This window comes from Mus musculus, chromosome 6, assembly GCF_000001635.26.
Source record: "Mus musculus strain C57BL/6J chromosome 6, GRCm38.p6 C57BL/6J".
NCBI lineage: Eukaryota > Metazoa > Chordata > Mammalia > Rodentia > Muridae > Mus > Mus musculus.
In genome coordinates, this window is record NC_000072.6 from 97,520,223 (window position 1) to 97,542,074 (window position 21,852).

Genomic DNA, 21,852 nt, shown 5'->3' on the forward strand with positions numbered 1-21,852 from the left:
CTTTCGTCAGCACAGGCAGTCCTCGGCATTCACAGACTCCAAATTTAGAAATCTGTCCACTCTCTCAAATGCATTTGTAACTCTAAAATCAACACTTGAGGCTGTTGTCTGATCGTTCTGTGGCTTAAGACAAGAAAACGTGGGTCTTCCAACACACATGTTTCTTGCTGAGGTGTGACAGGGAACTCACTGTTTCTAGCTTCAGCTTTTATGATGTTGTGTCTGTCTCATGGCCTGCGGCCTAAGGACCCCATAGGATAGATAGCTATGCAGCTAACACATTTGTGGACCTCAGCATCATGTCTGGATGTCAAAGCCTGGGCGTTACCTCTAGTCCGAGTGTGATTTATACACTCTGGTTGGTGATTTTGCTGGTGTTTAAAAGGAATCCCCAGAGTGGAGATCTGCAGAGTTGGCTGTGTGTGAGTATTTGTGTCCCTCACCCCTTAAAACACCCGTATTGAAACCCAATCACTAGTTAGGTCCCAAAGACAGACCCCTCCTCATGAATGTAATGTGTTATAAAAGCAACTACCAGTAGAGGGCAGCACTAGATGACACCATTCGTACCTATAAGACCTTGCCAGACACACAATCACCTGGTGCCTTGACCTTGACCTTTCTGCCTCCAAACTGTGGGACATAAATTTCTGTTCATTATGAGTCTTCTGGGTTATGGTTTTGTTTTAGAACAGTGTCTAAGTAGAAGGCCATGATGTCCTAGAGAGAAAAAAAGGAGGCAGGCCACAGTAAGAGACAGGGAGATGGGTGTGTTGATAAAGGTGACTCGGGGCTATGAAGGAAAAATTTGTGTGAAAATCCAAGCCCAACCAACCAAACCAAACAAAACAAAAACTATCTCAAATAATGAGACTTTAATGACATTTTAAAAAGATTCACTAGACAAACTGTTCCCTCCCCCCTCTGTCTTGTAAATTGCATTTTAGGTTTATTGAGACAGGCTAAAACTAGGTTAAATGTTGGATTATTTCATGATGTTATGTTTCTGTAATTCCATGGTTCCGATTTCCCACATAGAAGGGCTGTTGACTAGAATATAGCATAGAGAACTATTAAAACAAAACTTCACTTAGAGTTAATTTACTTGTGAATTCACAAACTGTTATCCAAAGAGGGACGCACCTTGGCCTAACAGTAGCAGGACCCCAATGGAGACTGATCGGACGAGCATTTTTCCCCCTTGCTCCAAATGGTTAAGACAGATGGGAGAGCATCTGAGTGGCACTAAGCCCCAGTGAAATGTAAATATCCACGGCACAGACCACCCAGGGTTTGCCTGGAGACCTTTGTTTAGCTACAGAGTATGATTTTCAGTTGCAAACACTGCATAATGTACTGGTGCTATCTTCTGGAAATTCGTCCTGTGGGGTGGTCCAGCAGGGGAAGTTATCTGGAAACGGAAAAGGATGTTGGGAGATGATGCAGCTGAGAGCCAAGGCCCGGCCAGAGCCAAAAAAAAAAAAAAAAAAGTCAAGTTCATTTAGCAAAATGCTAACTAGGAAGTCGGTGTGTCTTTGGGACACACACTCGAACACTCATCCCTTTCTTAACCGTCCCCTTCTTTTCCTAATTAGCTCCTCCTGGCCAGGTGCCATCTTTCATTGATTACAGAAAGCAATCTCCACTTTGTCGCTCTTTATCACAGCCTTGGCTCCCTCCCAAGTATTTTTTAAAGATGACAGCACTTGACAACATTTACTATGTGCCCGACCTTCTTTATTTTTCATTATCCTAAGCACTTTAACGTGAATCCATTTAATCCTCACTCATTTGGGGTAAACACAGTCACTGCCCTGTGCGGTTTTCTAGTAAAGGATGGCACAGAGATATCTGTGAACTTGCTCCAGGTCACACAGCAAACAGGCTTTGGAGCCGGAACTGGAACACAGAGTCTTCCCCCTTAACCTCCGTTGCCACACGAAGCCTCTGTAAGTGCCTTAACATAGGAGGGACTGCAACAGCGGCTGCTTCCATTGGTAGCAACATTCCACCCACTATCTTCTCATTCTCCTTCCTTCCTTCCTTCCTTCCTTCCTTCCTTCCTTCCTTCCTTCCTTCCTTTTCTTTCTTTCCTTCTTATATTAATGCTTAATTTACATTTACCCTTTCAAATGGACAGATTGTAAGGTTTTGACATGTGTAGGCATTCGCACGCCCATCACCATAGTTAAAACTGAATAGCACCTCAGAGATGTCCCCATGTCGCTTGGGGTCCACCTTGTCCCCACCCTAGCTCAGAGACCATGAGATTTTAGCCACACACCCACAACTCTCAAAGGACCCTTGAAGAGTATCCAAGAACAGAATATAGATAGGTTAGAGAGAATTACATCTTTCATTGTCACAATCTCCAACTTAAGTCCAGCAACCCCTTTAGTTACTAATGGGGGTATCAAACGCTAGTTTCCCTGGCCGCACCACCCCCAGGAAGCCCAGATCTGTTTATAACACACATCAGGTACTTAAGTGCAAAACCTTGCTTATCCTCCTGGCAGCTCAGCAATACAGTAGCCACAAGATCCGACCGCAGGACTCACATTTTATCTTAATAAAGTAAGCACCATTGGAGACCCTTTTTATGGCACTAAATATCAATCACATGGAAATATTCATTGTAGAAATCAGCCAGAGTGTTTATATCACAGGCATGTTTAACATTTAATAACTTTACTTCAATATAATTTAAATAGGTTTTTTTTGTTTTGTTTTTTGCCTTTTGTTTTTTTGTTTTTGTTTTGTTTTTTGTTTTTTGTTTTTTTCAGAGGAGGGATGCTTCAGCTTTGCCACTTTGCTGAAAGGGATTTGCTTTCCCTGGGAGAACTGATGGATCGGGAAAGAAAGTCGTTGGTAACTTATTCCATTGTGACAGGTAATAAAGAAAATGTGCAACCACGGGAAAAAAAGCCTTTCCCAGCTGAAGGTAGTGTTTTTGCTGAGTGTGAGATACAGACTAGATAAGGTTCCTTTGCTGCGGACACTGGCGGAGGAACTACAGATCCTTATCTTGAAATTGTTGCAAGCTGAGCTGTGCTCTAAGGCTGGGAATCGCTACTGGGAGCATCAAGCGTTGCTCAACCGCGCCACCTGCCGTTTACGTGAGAATCTGCACGGACTGCAAAGACGCCTGCAGGCTTTAGCAACTGCCAATGGGGCCAGGGGAAAGAGGCAGGGGATCAAGGAGGGAGTGTGACTCAGTCACAACACCAACTAAGCACAGCAGGCAGAAGCCAAGCATTCATGCTGCCCAACTATTTGGGATTGCAGGTTGAATGTCTCCAAAAACATCGAACGCAAAATCCTTCAAAACATGAGATCGTTTGAGCATCAGCTGTGGAAAATTCCACGCCACAAAACTGTCTCACATACAGAGTTATTTAAAATACTGTATAAAATCACCCCAGGCTTGTGTATACTGCATGTAACGAACTGCATGGGAAACATCAAGGGAACCTATGTTTAGATTTGGATCTTTGTGCAAAGAGTTCATTAGATACATGCAGCTTTCCCAAAACTAAAGAAATAAATCTAAAATCCAAACTGCACTGTCCTCAAGCCGTTCAGATAAGGAACACTCAGCCTGTACTTAACTACCTGGCTTGGATAATGAAGATACGTTTTCTTGCCCTTCAGTTTGTCAACTCCAGATTAATTTTTTTCTTTCTTAGTTATGCTAGGGATGGGAACGGGTGATTTTCATAAGATATACAAAAAAGAAACTATATGTAAGGAGAAACTCCTTGATTTCACTGCTAATAAAAAACGAACACTGAACAAATGAGGTACTCCCCCACCCCCGTCATAAATCAAATGATCCCAGGAAGACACAAGAACCGATATATCTGTCAATTACCTTGAGTCCCCATGTGAATGTTCCTAGTTGGAGTTGAAGTGGCTTCCTTCAACTGGAAAAGGCACATCTAAGATTTGCTGAGGAACCCTGAGTTAATTTCCGAAGCTGCTGTCTTGAGGTAAAGCTGAAAGAATGTGTGTATAATCCTGAACCACAAATTGTGCTGACTTTATCTCTCAGTGAGGGGCTTGGAAAGCAACGGCTTTTTTATCCTTCCCTTTGGACCTCCTAACTCCCATCTTTGATGTGGAAGATGGCCTTAGGCATTCCGGGAGAGGGAGGTGTGTTATTGCTCCTTAAGACACCCACTACTTCTCAGCCTTCACAGAGCTCTCTCACCGGCAAGTTTCATCGCTCATTGTAATATTTGCATCATGCTTTCTTCCCAATATCCAATGTGCCGTGTCCCCTCCTCCTGACACTAGAAATCCCCCTCGCCCCACAAGCACTTCTGACAAGCTCCTTGACAAAGACCAATCTCTTCAGCTGTCGTAAGGATGTGGATGGGGTGGAATTTCACAGGGAATCTTCTAGAGAATGAACAGCGAGGTGGAACGTGGCCGCTCATTATTTCCTCATCGTCCTAAGTGACGGGTGACCATGTCCTGAAGCCAGTTCTGGAAGCATGCTCTGCCCCCAGCTCAGCGCACTGGCCATGGGGGGAAAGTTCACTCCTTAATGCTCCATTTGTAAATTAAATTCTGGTCCTGGGGCCGAGCTGTCAGATCTCACAGCTGAATTCTTGGGACTCGAGTGTACATGGCTGCCTTTGTCTTCATCTTTCACTGTAGCACCTACGGGTACTATAAATGTCTGGTAATTATACTATCAAATTCCCAGCCCCACACAATCTTTGCAGTGGCAGCAGTGGCCACACAAATGAGCCATAGGAGATGGGTGTTAAGAGTAAGTCACCAGAGACTCTAATTCCAATTAAGGCAAGAAGCGGGGCCCCACTTCACCTCAGAAGCCATGTCTAGTAACTGTGCCATCGTGCCTCTGATTCTGAAATACTAAGGATGTGCTCAGCATTCAATAGAAACAGGGCTGTCAGATGCTAGAGAGGCTAAAAGTCCACCATCGCAGCTGCTTCTCATACCTGACATAGATTTTGCTGGAAGCACACCACACACACACACACACACACACACACACACACACACACACACACACGGTTTTTTCAGCACTTCATTCACAGAATCTGCTAGTACCATGGACTTGATAATTAAAATGAGATATGTGTCATATGACAGTATCAGGAATCCAGAAGGTAAGCCACAGGGTGACCCAGGTTTGGACCTGTGACCAGGGATGCAGCAGCAGCCCTGTTTCAATTATGTGTGGTACCTGAGTCGGGCATCATGGGGAAGCTGTAGTAAAAATAGCTGGGGCTATCGAGACATACATTTTACTGCGGGTCAGAAAAAAACAAAACACCAGTTTCTTGAGACATGTCCTTGAATTCCAGGGCCTCCCACCTCAGGCTCCCCAGGGGTGGGTTTACTTGTCAGTGCCACCATATATGACCCATGTTCTCTCTCTCTCTCTCTCTCTCTCTCTGCTCATGCATGTGTGGTCCCCGTAGAAGGTTAGAGAAATTAAATCAAATCACCAGAGAAGGTTCAAAACATGGAAGAAACTTACATGATAACCTTCAAGGCGAAATTTCCCAGTCATGTTAACTAATAGCCTTTTGATTAGTAATGTCTGCCTGAATCAGGAAGGGATCCTGAGACCATTTTGAGTTCTGTGACCAAGGGATGCTGTGGGAGATTGATGATGTCTGTCCTGGCATGGAAAGGGAGGGTGGCTGCCTCACTTTAGGCATATCAGTTCTAGTCAGGCCTGGGACTCTGACCATGGTTCTCAGAAGTTTCCTCAGAGTGGCCAACCAGGCCTGACAGGCAAGCAGAAGCTCAAACCAGAGAAGGTAGTGCAGTTCTAGCCGTGTCTGAGGAATTTCTCCTCAGTGGCCACCTGTGAGGTCCACGAGGTGCTCCTGGAGCCTGCAATGACAGAAAGGCCTTGTCCCTAGGAGAAATATGGCTGAGAACCCCTCAGGGTTCAGATTCAAGGCCGGGGTTGGGGGTGGGTCTGAAAGTGAGGCGGTTTCGAGGGCTCCTAAACCTCTTTTTATGCATTCCTTGAACGTTAGTAATGTATACTTGAAAACACCAGCCAGCCTCAGGTGTGTAGAGGGCACTTGGTGAATGTTTGGTCAGGATAGGAAAGGACCAGGGTAGCGCTGGGTGCGGCACGACTGACCCCTAGTGGTGGACCTAGAGAATTCCTATTTAAAAGTCTTCAAAAAGCCTGTTAGAAAGTGTGGCTAACCCGACTCAGGATTTCATGAAAGAAGGGTCTAGGGATAAAATAACTAAGAAAAAGTTTACATTATGTAATATGTATACATTCTATCCTCTTTTTTTGGCAATTCACCCACGTTTTCTAAATGTCTGAAAGTTCTTGCAATTAAAGTAATTTAAATTCCCTTTAACACTCCAGTTTGCTTGAACATAGCTACGATTGCTCTTTCTTAAGCTCTCTTCCCACTATGTAACATACAGATCCTTGGAGGAAGGAAAGCCTGTGCATTCCTGCTTTCCCTTCAGTACGGAGACTTCAGGGAGATGTAGCTTTCCTCTACCAAGCTCCCTGCCAAAGCCGCTGCAAACCTGTGGTTTTTGGTAAGCAGCCTTCCGTTGTTTGCCATCATGACTGTAGTTAAGGAGAACGCTAAATTTTAAAACTATGTTAATTAGTAATCAAATTAAATGAAATGTTAAAGACTCTTCTTCCAGCTTGAAACAAAGTGCTTGTCGGCCTCAGGTTAGAAGCTGTGCTGCTGAAAGCCGAATTCCTTCCGGGCCTTCCTTCTAGTTCTCCAGATAAAGCCTAGAAGTAGGAACACCTGAATGAAGGGTTCACGTAGCCTACGATGCTTCCTGCTTCCTGCTTCCTGCTTCCGAGTCAGGGTTAGTGAAGCACAGTGGCCAGGTGGTTGGCAGCTACAGAGCCACTTCCCTCCTGAAGACCAGCTCTGCCTTTCTCCCAGTGACTCCTGATATGGAGCTACCCACAGTCCTTAATATCGATTCTGTGAGAAGAGTTTGGATATCAAACCCAGTGGGCATTTAGACTTCCCTGCGATATCCCATCCACAGCTGGTCAGAGAGCTGAGAATTAAGTGGTTGTTCAGGGTTCAAGCCCCGAATAGTCTGTTTCTATTAATCTTACCCTACCCCAAGGCTACCCCTTCCCCAAGGCAAAGGGGAAGAATGGTGGAAAAGGGGACAGAAAGACTATGAGTCAGGGTTACAAGCCAGTCAAAATTCCAGGCATGAAGTGAGGACAGGCTCCTGATACCCAGTCCTAGACGAGGAGCTTCCTGCAGGTGCTGGCTGCCGGGGAAGGAAGAGTCCATTTCCTTCAGGGGCGTAGCCTCTGGAAGGTTGACTGTCTCTTAGTGAGGCAGTTCTCAATCTGTGGCTCATGACTGCTTTGAGGGGTCGCCAAAGACCATCAGAAAACAGAGATATTTACATTACAATTCATAAGACTAGCAGCATTGTAGTTATGAAGTTGCCACCAAAATTTTATGTTTGAAGGTCACCGTGCCATGAAGCACTGTATTAAAGCATTCGGAAGGCTCAGAACCAGGGCACTGGTGGATGGCCCCACGCCTGTGCACATATGGACGGCAGTAGTTGGACTCAGCGAGTTATTTAAAAAGAACAAGAGGACATTAGTGTTGAAAGGGGCAGTGTTGGGGAGATCAGATTTAAAAAAAGAGAAAGAAGGGAAAGGGTCTGATATGATCAAGCTACATTGTACACACCTATGAAATTGTCAAAGAACAAACAAAATCACTAAATCTCAATCATTAACTTTGTTCGCCTGTTCATTAGGCCTAAGCTAGTTACATGTTTAACTGTGAATTAGATAGATGGATAGATAGATAGATAGATAGATAAATTGGGGCAACTGTGAAATGAATGAATGAATGAATGAATGAATGAATAAATAAATAAATAAATAAATAAATAAATAAATTGGGGCTAGAGAGATGCCCATGCCACACACTACCACTTGCCCTTCCGGGAGACCTGGGTTTGACTTCCAGCACCCACATGGTAGTTCACAACTATCCCAGGGAACTCCAGTCCCAAGGACTCTCAAGTTCTCTTCTGGCCTCTGTGGGCACCAGGTATGCACTAGGTGCGCAGACATGCATACAGGCAAAACTCCCTATATATACACAAAGATTTTTTTTTTAAAGAAAAGAAATTCACAAGTAGAATGCTTGTACAAAATTTGAGCAACACATAGGCAACTCATCTAAAGCACAGAACAGGTGCTACTTTTAAATCTTTTTCCTTTTTCTTTTCTTTTTAGTTTATTTATTTATTTTTCTTTAGGAAGAGAACCCCTATAGAATGGAAGTATCCTGTCACCTTTGGGCCATTTCACTTTTATTTCAACGTGGAAGAATAAGTGTGTTCTTTCATCTTCATCAGCGGCAATGCAGATGGTTGGAAGGTCGTGGTAACGTGCTTTCTACTCCCTCCCCGTGGACACCTCAGAGTGGGCTCACGGCTCATGCGAGGTTTTGGTAGTCACAGAACTGGGTGCTTACCTTTGCCGAATGGCTTCTCTCTCGCCCTCAGTCTGTTCTCACAGGAAGGATGCTTGGTCCGGCCTGTGCCAATGTCATCTTTTGCTTCCCCACATTATTTCTCCTGGGTTTCTTCTCTAAGCCTGGAACACAGAGAAAAGAGGCTCGGTCACTTCGGCAGCGGTTAGAAGGACCGTCAGCCTCAAGTCACTGACAATTCCAGTTTATTTCTAATTTTCCCCTGGCTGGCTACAGATTAATCACAGGTTTCGAGATTCAGACAATTAGATATTTAGAGCAAGAGCTCTCTCAAAACACCAATGACAGTGGACTGTTCTCCTTAACAACCGAAGAGGCAAACGCTGACTTGACCTTTCAGGAATCATCATATGACCCCTGGACATCTGGCGTCAGGCTGGGCTCTGTAGGGGGAGATTCTGAAGTGCAGCAAGTTACCTACAATACCATCAGGGCTGTTGGGGTAGGAGCGAGAACGTGGGATGATAGCATCTTAGACTCGAATCTCAGGATTATAGAAAGCATCGTGGCAGCTTTGAGTCTGGGCTTTGAATAGATATTGACTGTATGGTAAGGATGAAGCTGGCTGTGGGTGCTGATGAACTAACCGTTAGCGTGGGCATTGTGCCTTGAGAGCATTTGGACGTATCTATCATACTCCCTATAAAAGACACGGCTTTTCCCTGGAGGCTCTGCTTCATTCAGTAAGCACGCCTCCCCCTTGCCAATTGTTTGGCCAAACTGCTTCACACAGCAGAGGGTAAACTCTGGACTAGGAGGGCAGACATAGCAGATGTGCCTTTCATTGTTTCATTGTGTGGATGAATGAGGCTCCTGTCACACCCTCCCCTTGGCAGCTTCCCACCCACTTGCTCCTCTATAGCCCGTCACCCCCCCCCCCATGCAGGCCTGAAAGTCCAGTTGGTGCAGAAGGCAGAAGGAACTCAACTCGAATCCCTACAAGCACCTTTGCCCTGCGCTGCTCATAGACGCCACAGAATAAGTCAGTCTTCCCATGCAGAAACCATGCCAGTCAGTTTCTCATGCAATGACAAAGATACGAAATCGTTCTCTCATTTATGGTTTTAGAGGTGTACCCCCTGGCTGGCTTCCTCCATTACTATGAAGTAGAATAAAATATCATGGTGGTAAGAACATGTGGAACAGGGGGCTGCTGTCACAGGGAGGACAGAGGGAGTGAAGGGGAGAGGGGGCAGGGACAAGGCTGTTAAGGACCCACCCTCATGACTTTCCAGCTTGGCCCCGACTTCAAATATCTGTCCCACCTTCCAGTAAGAACAACACATTTTTGCATCATTCACTAATGTACTGATCCATTGATAAGCCAGAGTCCATCATTGGGGCGCTTTAACACCTGAGCCATCTGGGAGACACTTCATACCCAAACCATGACAGAAACTCGATATTTTAGGAAATCAGTTACAAATAAAATATAGTGCAGATTGGAAGTTCCGTGCAATATTTTCCAGAAACCTTTTAGAAGAAAATCCCAAGTGGTTTCAGGAAACAAGTTCATTTACTTTAATCTCCCAAAAGCTGATAGAAGCTCCTTTTATGTAAGCTGTTTTTAAATAAACATCAAAGTGCCAAAAGCTGGCCATGGTGGTTCCAACTTGCAATCCCAGTACTCAGAAAGATGAGGCAGGGGGATTGCCAGGAGCTCACGGACAGCCTAGGCTATGTTGCAAGTTCTAGGCTAGTCTGACTCTATATGAAACCTTGTCTCAGCAAAGAAGCAAAGCCAATAGGATTTGATTTAAACTGTGAGAACTGGTGTTTGGGGAGGGTGGTCATGGGAGGAGGATTTGTGCAATACAAAAATGAGAATGAGGACTTGGTCCATTCTCTTGGCCCTCGTGATTTTGGGGTAAACCATTGGTTTCAGAAAAATGTATGCTAGAGATGTATTCTAGACTAAAGCTCCACTTTGCAGATAAAATAAATGAGGGCCATCAAGAGAAGGATCGTGCAAAAGGTTACATAGTCATCTTCAAAAGATGTACACACCTCCTATTTCATTACATCTTGTGCCACACCTTTTCATGTATCTACCAGGCAACAAAAGCCCCTTGAACAGCCAAGCCTTGTAGTGCTGACATAAGCCATATTGCATACACCAAACATAGGGAATTAGTTAAACCTCTTAGGTAGGCAAACATAACACAGCTTATATAAACTCAGAACACAGGAGCAGAAAGGGAGAAATAAACAGACACTTCCTGATTACCTAGAATAGCTACTATTGATTGAAGACCAACCATAAGCCATCCAATATAGTATGCCTGTCCCCGTCGGTGACACTAATGCTTCCAGCAACTCTGAAAATAACACATACATCAGTGTACCGTGAAAACGAGAAAACTGAGCCAGGAAAACAAGATAGCCTGCCCGAGGTTGCACACAGCTAATAAGTTCTCAGATCCTATGACTCCCTTCCTGTATACACACACACCCATACACACACACACACACACACACACACACACACACACACCAACTTCCTGTCTGTGACAAGCCACTCAGCTCCACTAAGCCACAGAAATAGGCATCTGCTTAGAAACCCCAGAGCCCAGGAATAGAAGCAGCTCATTTATACTGAGCAAAATAGGAGAGAGAAGAAATGGACTTAGAGCATCGCTGTGGTTTCAACAGGCTCCTGCTTTGAACACTTGGTCCCCACTTGTAGGAAACTGTAAATTTTGGGAGCTGGGATCTGGCTGGAGGGAATACTCACTGATGTTTTAACTTTGACAGCTATTCCCGGCCCTCAGTACCCTCCGTTCTCTGCCTCTTGGCCATCATGAGCGAGAACCTCTCCTGTTACAGAATTCTGTCCGAGTGGACAGAGCCAAGTAACCATGGGGCGAACCCTCTCGAACCAGGGATCAGCACTAAGTCTGTCCTGATTCAAGTTGTTCTTTCAGGTATGTTGGCCACAGTGACATGAAAATAACCAATACAAACACTATAGGAATCTATTTTTACAATGATTCTATCACTGGGGGCATGCCAACAATCAGGAAACACACCGTCTATGTCAATGTAATTAATACACAACTTAATCCTTAAAAGTCAACAGAAGATATTTGTGATAATAGGTAAGATAAGATAAGACAAGCTCTCAGTACAATGGATGGCTTTGGGTCAACAACAGTTTTAATTTTCTAGGGTTGCCATTAAAAAGTGAGGCAGGACTGAGGACTTAAATGAACAAAATCTATCTTCTCTTGGCTCTGAAGACTGGAAGTTGGTGATTGAGGCAATGGCAGGGTGAGTTGCATGTCATCTCCTTGCTTGGCTTGCAGACTTTCTTCATGTGATCTTTCCTGTGTGCGTGCAGTCCTGGTGTCTCTCATTCTGTGTTTACCCTTCCTCCTTTTATAAGGACATTATTCAGATTGTATTAGGTCTTGCTTTAACAGACTCATTGTATTGTGAAGTTGACACAGGCGAGGGTCACCTGGTTAGGAGCATTAATTGAGACAATGTCTCTATGTATTGGGCAACAGGCAAGTCTGCTGAGTATTATTTTGATTGATAATTGATGTGGGAGTTTTCCACCCATTGTGGGTGGTGACATCCCTGGGCAGGGGGTCCTGGATGGCAAAGAAAGTAGCCTGAGCAAGCCAAAAGGAGCAAGCCAGTAAGCAGCATTCCTTCATGGCGTTCTTCCTCGAGCTCCTTCCATGACTTCTCTCAGGGGGTAGAGTGGGACTTGAAAGTTGTAAGATGACATAAATCCTTCACTCGTCCAGGTTGTTTTTGGTGATGGTGTTTTATAGAACACTTAAACTAAGATGCCCACAGAAGCCATACAGAAGAGGGCATCAGATCCCCTGGGACTAGAGTTATAAGTGGCTGTGAGCTATCGTGTGGGTTCTGAGGATTAATCTTGGATCCATTGGAAGAACAGCCAGTGCTCTTAACTGCTAAGCCATCTCTCCAGCTCTAAAATAAAATTACATTTTATGGTTTGTGTGTGTGTGTGTGTGTGCGCGCGTGCACATGTGCAGTGTGTTGTGTGTCCTCTGGGGTTTAGAAGCAAGCACCTCTTCTTACTGAAGTATCTTGTTGGAGCCATAGGTAACATTTTTAATCATTAACAATAGTTTTTATATAAGTATAAAGTGAAACTGTATACAAAACCAAACAAAACCTGCCACCACCACCAACAACAACAAAAACACTGAAAAAAAAAATCCCTTGAGTAGAGTCGGGTGGCAGAGCCCATCACACCGCACTGGCCTCAGCACAGCCAGCTTTGACTTCAAAGTTGCAAGCGATAAATAAGATCTTCTTTGAGCACTAGATGAGACAGTTGGCTTCATGTGTTAACACTCAGCACATAAAGATGCTCTGTTAACAAACAGAGCACTTTACACATAAAGTATACGGAAAAGCTTCTGAGAGGGCCCAAAGCACAGGAAGCAAAGGTTGCCATCTCTTGAATTTGCCTCTTGAATTTGCAGACACTAAACACATAAGATAAGAAGCCACTAAAGTTGGCTTCATTCCTTAGCTTCTATCACCAGGGAGTCTCCTACCCCAGTACCCACCCCAACAAAACCATGTTATATGCACCACATCTGGGCAAATGCTGAACCTAGCCAGGGTGTTAAGATGCTAGCAACTAGTCAAAAAACAAACAAACAAACAAACAAAATCAAAAAAGCATAATGTTTAGCACTGATTATAAAGGAAACTGCAAATTCTAGTTAAGAGCCACCCCATACCCATTTGAGTGGCTTTGAAAACCAGAAACAGCAAGAATGGACGACAGTGTGTAGACAAATCACACAAGACATGGCTGAGGTGCTGCTCTGTTAGAGTTTGCAGTCACTCAAAAGATGAGTCATAGACTTCCCTCTTGGCTCCCCAACTACCTCACGGCATCGCCTCAAACTCAGGAGGGCTATGAGCAAATGTTTGTATGCTGATGTTCATAGCTGCGCTTTTTCACAGTGGCTAAGGCTAGCAACAACCCTGAACTCCCTTGACAGATGGGGAAGCAAAGTGTACCTCACCATCCAATGGAAGGTTATTTAGCTGTGAACAGGATGAAGTTTGGACACAAGGTAAAATGGGGAAACATCTCAAAAAGCAGTCCAGTAAACGACAGGAGCCAACACACAAAGACAAAGATTGCATGGTTCTACCTATGCGGTGTCCTGGGAAAAGTCCGAGACTAAGGCAGAAAAATAGAAGACACCTGGAAGTGAGGACCTGAGAAATGAGAATGATTTCTAAATGGGGAAAGAGTTCCAGTTTGAGCTAGTGAGAAAGTTCTGAGCATGACAGCAGTTTGACAATGGGGCGCACGTCCTTACTCTAGAAACTGTATATTTTGAAATGGGACTTTGCCCTTTATGTCTCTTACCCCTGGAAGGAAAACTGATCAGAAAAAAAAAATCACAGGATTAAAGTGTCAGGAGGAGGACCGGTTCCTTAGCTGTCAGTGAAATGCGTGACTTTGTTAAAAAGCCAAACAGTTGACAAATGCCTGGCTTGCTTAGATGACAACTTCAAAGCCTGGCGATCAGGGAGAGTGGTTCAGGGATGGCTTCACTCCAGGAAGGGCTTAGTGTGAGGAAGACGTTAGGACTCCACGGCTAGCTTCTGTTCTTCCGGGTTCAAAGCCACAGAGGCAGGCATCACTTGAGGTCCTTACTTCCAGAGCAGTCCCTCCCATTGACTCAGCCCATCTACTTGGTGTCCCTGCAGGAGTCCACAGGGGTGAGATCTAGCAACACAGTCAAGGTAAAACTCTACCCACGAGCCTCGCTCAAAACAATCAAGTGTTCCTCTTCACACCGACTTCACATCCTGTCTTTACTTTTAGAAACAGTCCGAGCCACACAGAATTGATTTCTCCAGTCCAGTTTCTTCTTGGCTATCACAGGCGACCACTACTATGAGCTAAATAAATATCTATTTATGTGTGCATGTGTTTGCTGTGGTTTTGAGGGCTCTGAACTTTTCTTTAAAAACATGCTCCATACTATATTGTACATTTTACTCCACATCTTATATTTTTGAGATATTTTCATTTTGCTCCACAGTGCACTGGATCCCTCACTGTTGTGCAGTGTGCTCTGTTCATGTGTATTTTTCTGCTCCCAATAATGGACACCATGGTGCCCACTGTATTAGTGTCCTTTCAGTCCCTGTGACAGAATACCAGGCAGAAGCAGCTTAAAGGATGGAGGACTCATGCTGGCTCGTGATTTCAGGGGTTCTCAGTCCATCAGGGCGGAGCAGATGTGATAGTGCAGTGCTACTCAGTGGCAGGAGTGTGAAGCAGAGGCAGGCAGCAGAGAGCTTGGGGACATGCACACGAGGGCCTGCTCCTAGTTCCCACTTCCACCACTCAGACCTCATTTTCCAAAGGCTCTACAACACTCAAGACAGCACCCTGAGCTGGAGACAGGACACTTAGAACTTGAACCTATGGGATACATTTCAGAAATTAATCCTTAACATATGTCATAGTTAGCTTTCATCGCCACGTTGGCATCCCTGGCAAGACAAAACCCTCAGCTGAGGAAATGCCATCATCAGGTTGGCCTGTTGGCATGTCTATAGCACATTTTCTTAGTTTCTGACTGACTGAGGAGGGCAGTTCCAGGAAGCAAGCCAGGAAGCAGCATCCTTCCGTGATCCCTGCTTTAATTTTTTGCCTCCAAGTTCCTTCCCTTACTTCCCTAGATGACAGGCTATCACTATGGTGGTTTGAAGGAAAATGGCCTCGTAGGTTCATATGTTTGATACTTGGTTCCCAGTTGGTGGAACGTTTTGGGAAGGACCAGGAGGAGTGGCTTTGCTGGAAGAGGTGTGTCACTGGGAGAAGGCCTCTGAGGTTTTCAAGAGAGGTTTCCACCCTACTCCCATACCGAGTATGCTTTCCCTGCTTTCTGCCTTCAGATCAAGATGTGAACTCAGAGCCATTCCTACTACCACTCCTGTGCTCTGCCATCATGGATTCTAACCCGTGCAATGGTAAGCCCAATTAAATGTTTTCTTTTATAGTCGTCTTGGTCACGGTGTTTTGTCACAGCAATAGGAAGATAACTAATGCAATTATCTATAAACTAAGTTGCTCTGGGCCATTGTTTATCACAGCAATAGGAAGCAAACTAGGCCACCATGCAACTTGGATCGTTCTCTGTGGAACTGTGGAGGTTGTATAGGGTTCAGACTGAGCGTGAAGCTGCAAAGGATCTATTGGGTGGACATGGGTAGGAATTCCTTCTGGAAAACCTTATTTGGGGCTACCCAGAGCCTCTGAGTATTTGGAAATTTGGGTTAATGTTTTTGTGTCTTGGGATGGTTATGGTACACAGGGATGCTAAATTGTATCATGAATAACCAGCCTTGTTCCACACAAAGCATGAAGAGGCTCCTCTTCAAACAGTGTCCAATTTGAAGTAGGATCTTTGTGTTACAGAGGGTGTGCATCTGTGAGTCTAATTAGGGGCTGACAGCTTGCTCTCCAGTGCCAAGTGCCACAGCTGAAGTGCCTGTTTGCCGTGACTCCCTGCCAAATGCCACCGTCAGCCTTCAGATTTCTGCTGCTCCGTTGGGTATAAAATGCTGTCTCACAGTGCTCCAGGCCTGTGGGATTTGATTGTAGTAGTGATGTAGGAAACTTGTCCATCTTTCTGCGGTTCATGTCCCTCCATAGGAAGGCATCCGTTCTCCACTGAGTAATTTGAAATTTCCCCTTTGATGGTGGAGCTCTGCTAGAGATTTGGGTTGCCAGTGTTCTCCACCAGTGTGGCATTGTTTCTGCTTTATGCTATCATCTCACACGGAAGCACACTGGCTTTTTTTTTTTTTTTTTTTTTACATTCCTAATTTATAAAATTTACTTTGAAATCATAAGGATAATCTCCATTTTCTCACTTTAGGGTTTTACATTTTTTCCTACATTTTATGTAGCTTTTTGATCTTCCTCATAGATTGGTTTTGGCATAAAGTGTGAATGAGGAATCTTACCATGTTTTTCTTGAGTTGAATCAGTTGTAGTAACACCATTTCCTTTTGATATTCTCTGTTTCCCCCCCTTTTGAATTCCAATATATCCTATGTGCATTGTGTGTGTGTGTGTGTGTGTGTGTGTGTGTGTGTGTGTAGGGGGGAGGTAACTTTGTGTGTGTCTATCTCCCTGTCTGTGAGTACAGGCACATATACAACACATACAAGTACATGTCAGAGGATGACCTGGCTTAGCCCCGCCTAGTTCTTGCGTTTTATCTCACATTACCTGTTGTTCATTAAGCTTCAACCATACCAGCTTTCTTTAGTCTAAACATCCCTAGCTAATTTCACCTTGGGACTCCAGACCTTGTGGCTTCCTCTTCCAGAATTAAGTTCTGTACTTCTTGTGTATGGCTGGCTCTTCTTGCTGCGTGACCCTCAGCTCAGATGTCTGCTTCCAGAGAAATTGTTTCCAGCCACTAGACGAGAGCCTTCCGACCACCCATAATGGCACACCTCCTCTATTTTCCTCAGTACAATTATCTTCTTAAACCTTCAAATTATTTTTTGTAAACATATGCTAGTGTATGCACAGTTGCTTGAGCACAGAGGTCAGAGGTCAGCTCAGGCTGTCTTGCCTTAGGATACTGTGCTTTATAAAAATCTTGGTTTGTTTGTTTGTTTTGTTGTTTCTTTTTGGAAATGCAACCTTTCACTTTTACCTGGAACGTTCTAGTGTGTCTGGTCAAGTAAGACAAAGGGATCTTGTCTCCCCGCCTGCTTTTGGATGTGGGTCCTCAGACTTGCACGGCAAGCACTTCACTGACCAAGCATCTCCCCAGACCATTGCTATTTGCCCACGGGAAGACCAAGCTCTCCAGATGGAGGACCATACTGTCTTATTCTTTCCACTGTCTCCAGCACTTATAACAGCAGCGCATAGTAGGTGATCAGTCAGTATCTGGTTCTTAGACAATCGAGCAAGTAAGTGACCCTTCTTCACCCTGACTCTTCCTTCTGTTATGTGGCACAGGTGCATTCCCAAATAGAAAATGCTGTGCAGACAGCTGTAGTCTCTCAACTTGACAGTGGTGGACACACCACAAAAAACATTCATGCTCTGCATACTCAGGGTCTCAGGGGTTAACATAGTGAAAGTCACACACTCTGCTCTAACCCAAATCTATTCCTAAGAGATGGCTGTCAATAGTTTCTTTGATGGAAACTTTTAAAAAAATCATTTAAAAAGAGTTGTTAATGAATATACCAAGCATAGAATTCCCCGTGGCATGTTGATATGTTCTTAGTTGATCTTTACTTATCCTTATCACTCTTTCTCATGTCCTGTTTCCTTCCCACTAGCACATTCTGTTCCTGGAATTGCCTGCCCCCTCTCTCCTCTCCCTCTCTTCCTCTTCTCCCTCTCTCCCTCCTTCCCTCCCTCCTTCCCTTTTCTCTTCACTTTATTTCTTTCACAATTATTTATTTTAATTTTTATGTGTATGCATGCACTATGTACGTGCGGTGCCCATGGAGGCCAGAAGAGAGCACCAGAAGTCTTGGGTGGCCAGGAGTCATCCTGTGGGTGGTAGCCACCGAACCTAGGGGCTCTGTAAGTGCTCTTAACCACTGACCCATTTTCTCTGCCCCGCCCCTACCACTTTCCTGCCATATGTTCTATTAGCCTCTCCATTCCCCTCCCTTAAAGCCCCCCCTCCCCCGCCTCATATGGTCCTAGTCCCCTTGTCTAGTTTCCTGATCTCTACCTGCACTCACTACCGCTCAAGTATGCATACATAAATATTAAAACCTAGAATCTGTGTATGAGAGAAAACATGTCTCCTGGGTTATCTTGGTCAAAATAGTTTTTAGTTCCCTCCATTCTTCATTGTTGACTGTGTTTTTTCCCTTTACAAACATCTGTACATCCATCTCACATCTGTCTCTCTGTCCATTAGATGAGATGGACGATCCCATATAAGAAGCCTAACTCGTACGGAAGAGCATTTATCTCCCCACAGATCTGTGCCTCGACCCTGGCCCTCTTCACCTGGTCTTTCGCCTTTTCTCATCTAGGACAAAGGTAACAGGAAATACAGCGTTGCAGCTGCAATTGCTGAGCCGTTAGGGCATCGCTGGATCTGAGGAGGGGACAGAAGAACCTCAATTTGTGTTAAGTTGGTCGGAAGGCCAAGAGGCCTGGGGCTTGTGGTTGGTGTCTAGGGGGATGAAGCCCTTGGCCTGTGAACTCTGAGTAGCAGCAGAGTCAGTGTTGGGGTAGAGCTGAGTCATATGGTATGAGAGACAACCTCCCGGCCCGACAGCTGGGGCAAACATATGCATTGGATATTAGAACTGTGATTAAGTTTTGCTAAAAAAATAATAATTCTCTTTCCAAAATATCATTCTAAAAGTCCAGCCACCCTCTTCAATTTTATGCAAACTGTAACATTTCATCTTTTTTTTGTTTTTGGAATTGCGTTATGGCTAATTTTTCTTCTAGACTTTCTACCTTTTCCAAGGTGAGCTTTCTCTCTCTCTCTCTCTCTCTCTCTCCTTTTTCAATGAGAAAGAAAAAAAACCCAAATATGTTTAAAAGGTAACATTCCCCCTGGGTTCTAGTAGGAGAAAAATCTTCAAAGGCATTTCCGCTACCTATCTCATTGCTGTAAGAACACACCCCTCAGGAGCAGCTTCAGAAAGGTAGGATTTATGTAGTCCAGAAGGCATCAAGGCAGGAGCATGACCACTGGTCACTCTGCATCTGTATTCAGGAAGCAGAGAGCAACCAATATTGGTACTCAGCCAACTTCCTTCTTTATTTCCTTTGGGACTCCAGGCTACAGAATGGAACTCGCCACAGTTAGGGTGAGTCTCCTCACGTCAACCCAATCTAGACACTGCCCCCCTCTCCCAGCCGCCACAGCGATGCCTAGAGAGTTGTCTGCTAGATGATTCTAGAGGCAATCAAGTTGACAATCAAGATTAATGCCCTACATTTCATTATATGAGCTAGACATGGAAGAGAGGAAACAAGGGCACGGACTGCCCAACAGTCCCAGTCCAAACGAGGACTATTTGACATTCCTGGATATGTGCAGGTACCACAGCATCCTGCTTATTACCCCAACTTCTTCTGATGCTCAGTTCCATTCCCAACCTCTCCTCTCCCACTTTATCCCACCCTCCTATCTACAGCTAGTGTTGGTTCAACTAAGTGATTTACACTGTCCTTCTCCCAATTTTCACTGGAACATTGTCGAGGACTCTGGGTCTCACAGATTAATTTCCAACTGGTTTCTTGCCTAGCTCCTTGTCACTGGGGGAATGTTTTCAAGACATGGCTCTTTCTGGCTAGCATCTGTCCTGGATTAATAAGCACTTTTATTCTCCATTGCTCTTAGGAGTTTGGGTTTAACAAGATTCCTATAAGCAGAGATGATGCTTCTATTTTGTTTGAGCGCATGTGTGTGTGTGTGTCTGGGTTTGAGCTCACAGTATACCTAAGGATGACCTCGAAATTTTAATCCCTTTGCTTCCATTTCCCAAAGGCGGAATGAAAGACATGTACTGCCACAGCCAGTTTACGTGCTGAATCAAACCAAGGGCTTCCTGCATGTTAGGCAAGAGCTCTGCCAACTGAGCTCTATCCCCAGCCCCTTTCTGCTTCTGTTCTTGGCTTAGTTTTACTCTTCTACACAAACAACAAGATCTCTACACACACTTTACCGTTTTAATGGGGAAAATTGGATCTATGACTCCAAACAAGATGGTAAACAGCCCAAGGATCAGATTTCAGCTAAAATCACCTATCACGTGGAGAAATTAAGCAGTTCTTAAATATTTAATAGCACCCTGTAATTTTTTTAGACTCCTGGGCTCCAAAATTATTGACAGGGTAATTTCTAAGCCATAATTAACAAAAACAGGCAGTCTTCCAAAAAGGCTCGCACAGCTAAAGTAACCTCCTAAGAGATTCACCACATAGCCAGCAGGATGCTCACACACAGCATACCCAATAAATAAGAGCAGGCAGAAGTTTGGAGCTGCCCTGAGCTGGTGTAGCTGTAAATGGCTCTAGGAAGATAGAGCCATTATTGAAAGACTAGGACATTGTATTGGTCAGGGGTCTCTAGAGTCACAGAACTTATGGAATGCCTTTGTATATTAAAGGACATTGTTAGAATGATGTATAGTCTTCAGTATAACTAACCCAACAATGGGCAGCTGTGAATGGGAATTCTGAGAGTTTAGTAGTTACTTAGTCCCACAAGGGTAGGTGTTTCTTCTGTATAAGCTGGAATCCTTAAAAGTCGGTTTCAACAGATGTGCTGGCAGGGAAATGCAAGCTAGAGAATAAGGAGGAAGAGGAAGAAGAAGAAAAGGAGAAGAGGAAGAGGAAGAAGAGGAGGAAGAGGAAGAAGAAGAGGAAGAGGAGAGGAGGAGGAAGTCATTCTTTTTCCATTGTCCTCATGTAGGCTTCCAGCAGAAGGTATTGCCCAGATTAAAGGTGTTTACCACCATACCTAGATTTAAGCTGTTTTTGGAACTCATTCTGTCCTAGGCTGGCCTTGAACTCAGAGATCTGCTTGCTTCTGTCTCCTGGGTTTAAAGGTCTGTACCACCTTGCCTGGGCCTAAGCTTTTCATGGCCACTATGCTTCAAGATCCAGATCAAAAGCCTGTGTCTGCCAGCTTCAAGATCTGGATCACAGGTGTGTCCTCCATTCCAGGAAAAGTCAAGCTGACAACTGGGAATCGTCATCCCAGACATTTCCAGGACCTGCTAAAGGTTTGGAGAATCATGGGAGGGGAATGAACATGTCTTTACAAGTAGAGTTCTTCTTCTTGCATGTTTATAAACATTGCTCTTCTGACCTTCAGAGTAGCCTAGTTACTACTCTTAGGGAGTAGTACAAAGGGTGTATACATCCTACCCAGCATTCCAGATCATCTCCTGGAAAAGTCTCCCACCAACTGCTTGGTTCCCTATAATCTACCTGGACTTTTTCTTCTTCTTGCCATTCATTCAGCCCTAGGAACACTCCCTCTATGATACATTCTTATACTGGTTCACGGCTCTTAATCTATGATGTCATCACCATAGTACAAACACGAGTGTCTTTCCCCATACTGTGCGTTATCCTGTGTGTGTACACACACATCTCTGTGCATGCATGCAGAGGCCAGAGGTCATTGCCAAATGTTGTCCTTAATTGCTCTCCTCCTTAGTTTTTAAAGACAGGATCTCTCGGTGAACCTGGAACTGACCGATTAATCTAGACTGGCTATCCAGGAAGCCATAGGCATCCCCGTCTCTGCCTCCCTAGTTCTGGAATTACAGGCACACA

At 44.6% G+C, this 21,852-nt stretch overlaps 1 protein-coding gene and 1 long non-coding RNA gene across 5 annotated transcripts in view; one reads left to right on the plus strand and one right to left on the minus strand.

The window, feature by feature from the left end:
• Gm46970 overlaps window positions 1-20,855 on the plus strand; it is a 45,063-nt gene extending 24,208 nt beyond the window's left edge. For 2 of the 3 annotated variants that reach the window (XR_003956335.1, XR_003956337.1), the window contains 3 exons: window positions 11,280-11,449; window positions 11,694-11,795; window positions 15,447-19,778. This is a non-coding gene — a long non-coding RNA (predicted gene, 46970). Of the gene's footprint in view, window positions 1-11,279; window positions 11,450-11,693; window positions 11,796-15,446; window positions 19,779-20,828 lie in introns of those variants that run through there. The other variant, XR_003956336.1, reaches the window with a different exon arrangement.
• Frmd4b (FERM domain containing 4B) overlaps window positions 1-21,852 on the minus strand; it is a 330,791-nt gene that overhangs the window by 233,356 nt on the left and 75,583 nt on the right. For both annotated transcript variants that reach the window (NM_145148.2, XM_030255350.1), the window contains exon 2: window positions 8,508-8,629. The gene's annotated coding sequence lies outside the window, so the exon portion shown is untranslated. The remainder of the gene's footprint in view (window positions 1-8,507; window positions 8,630-21,852) is intronic.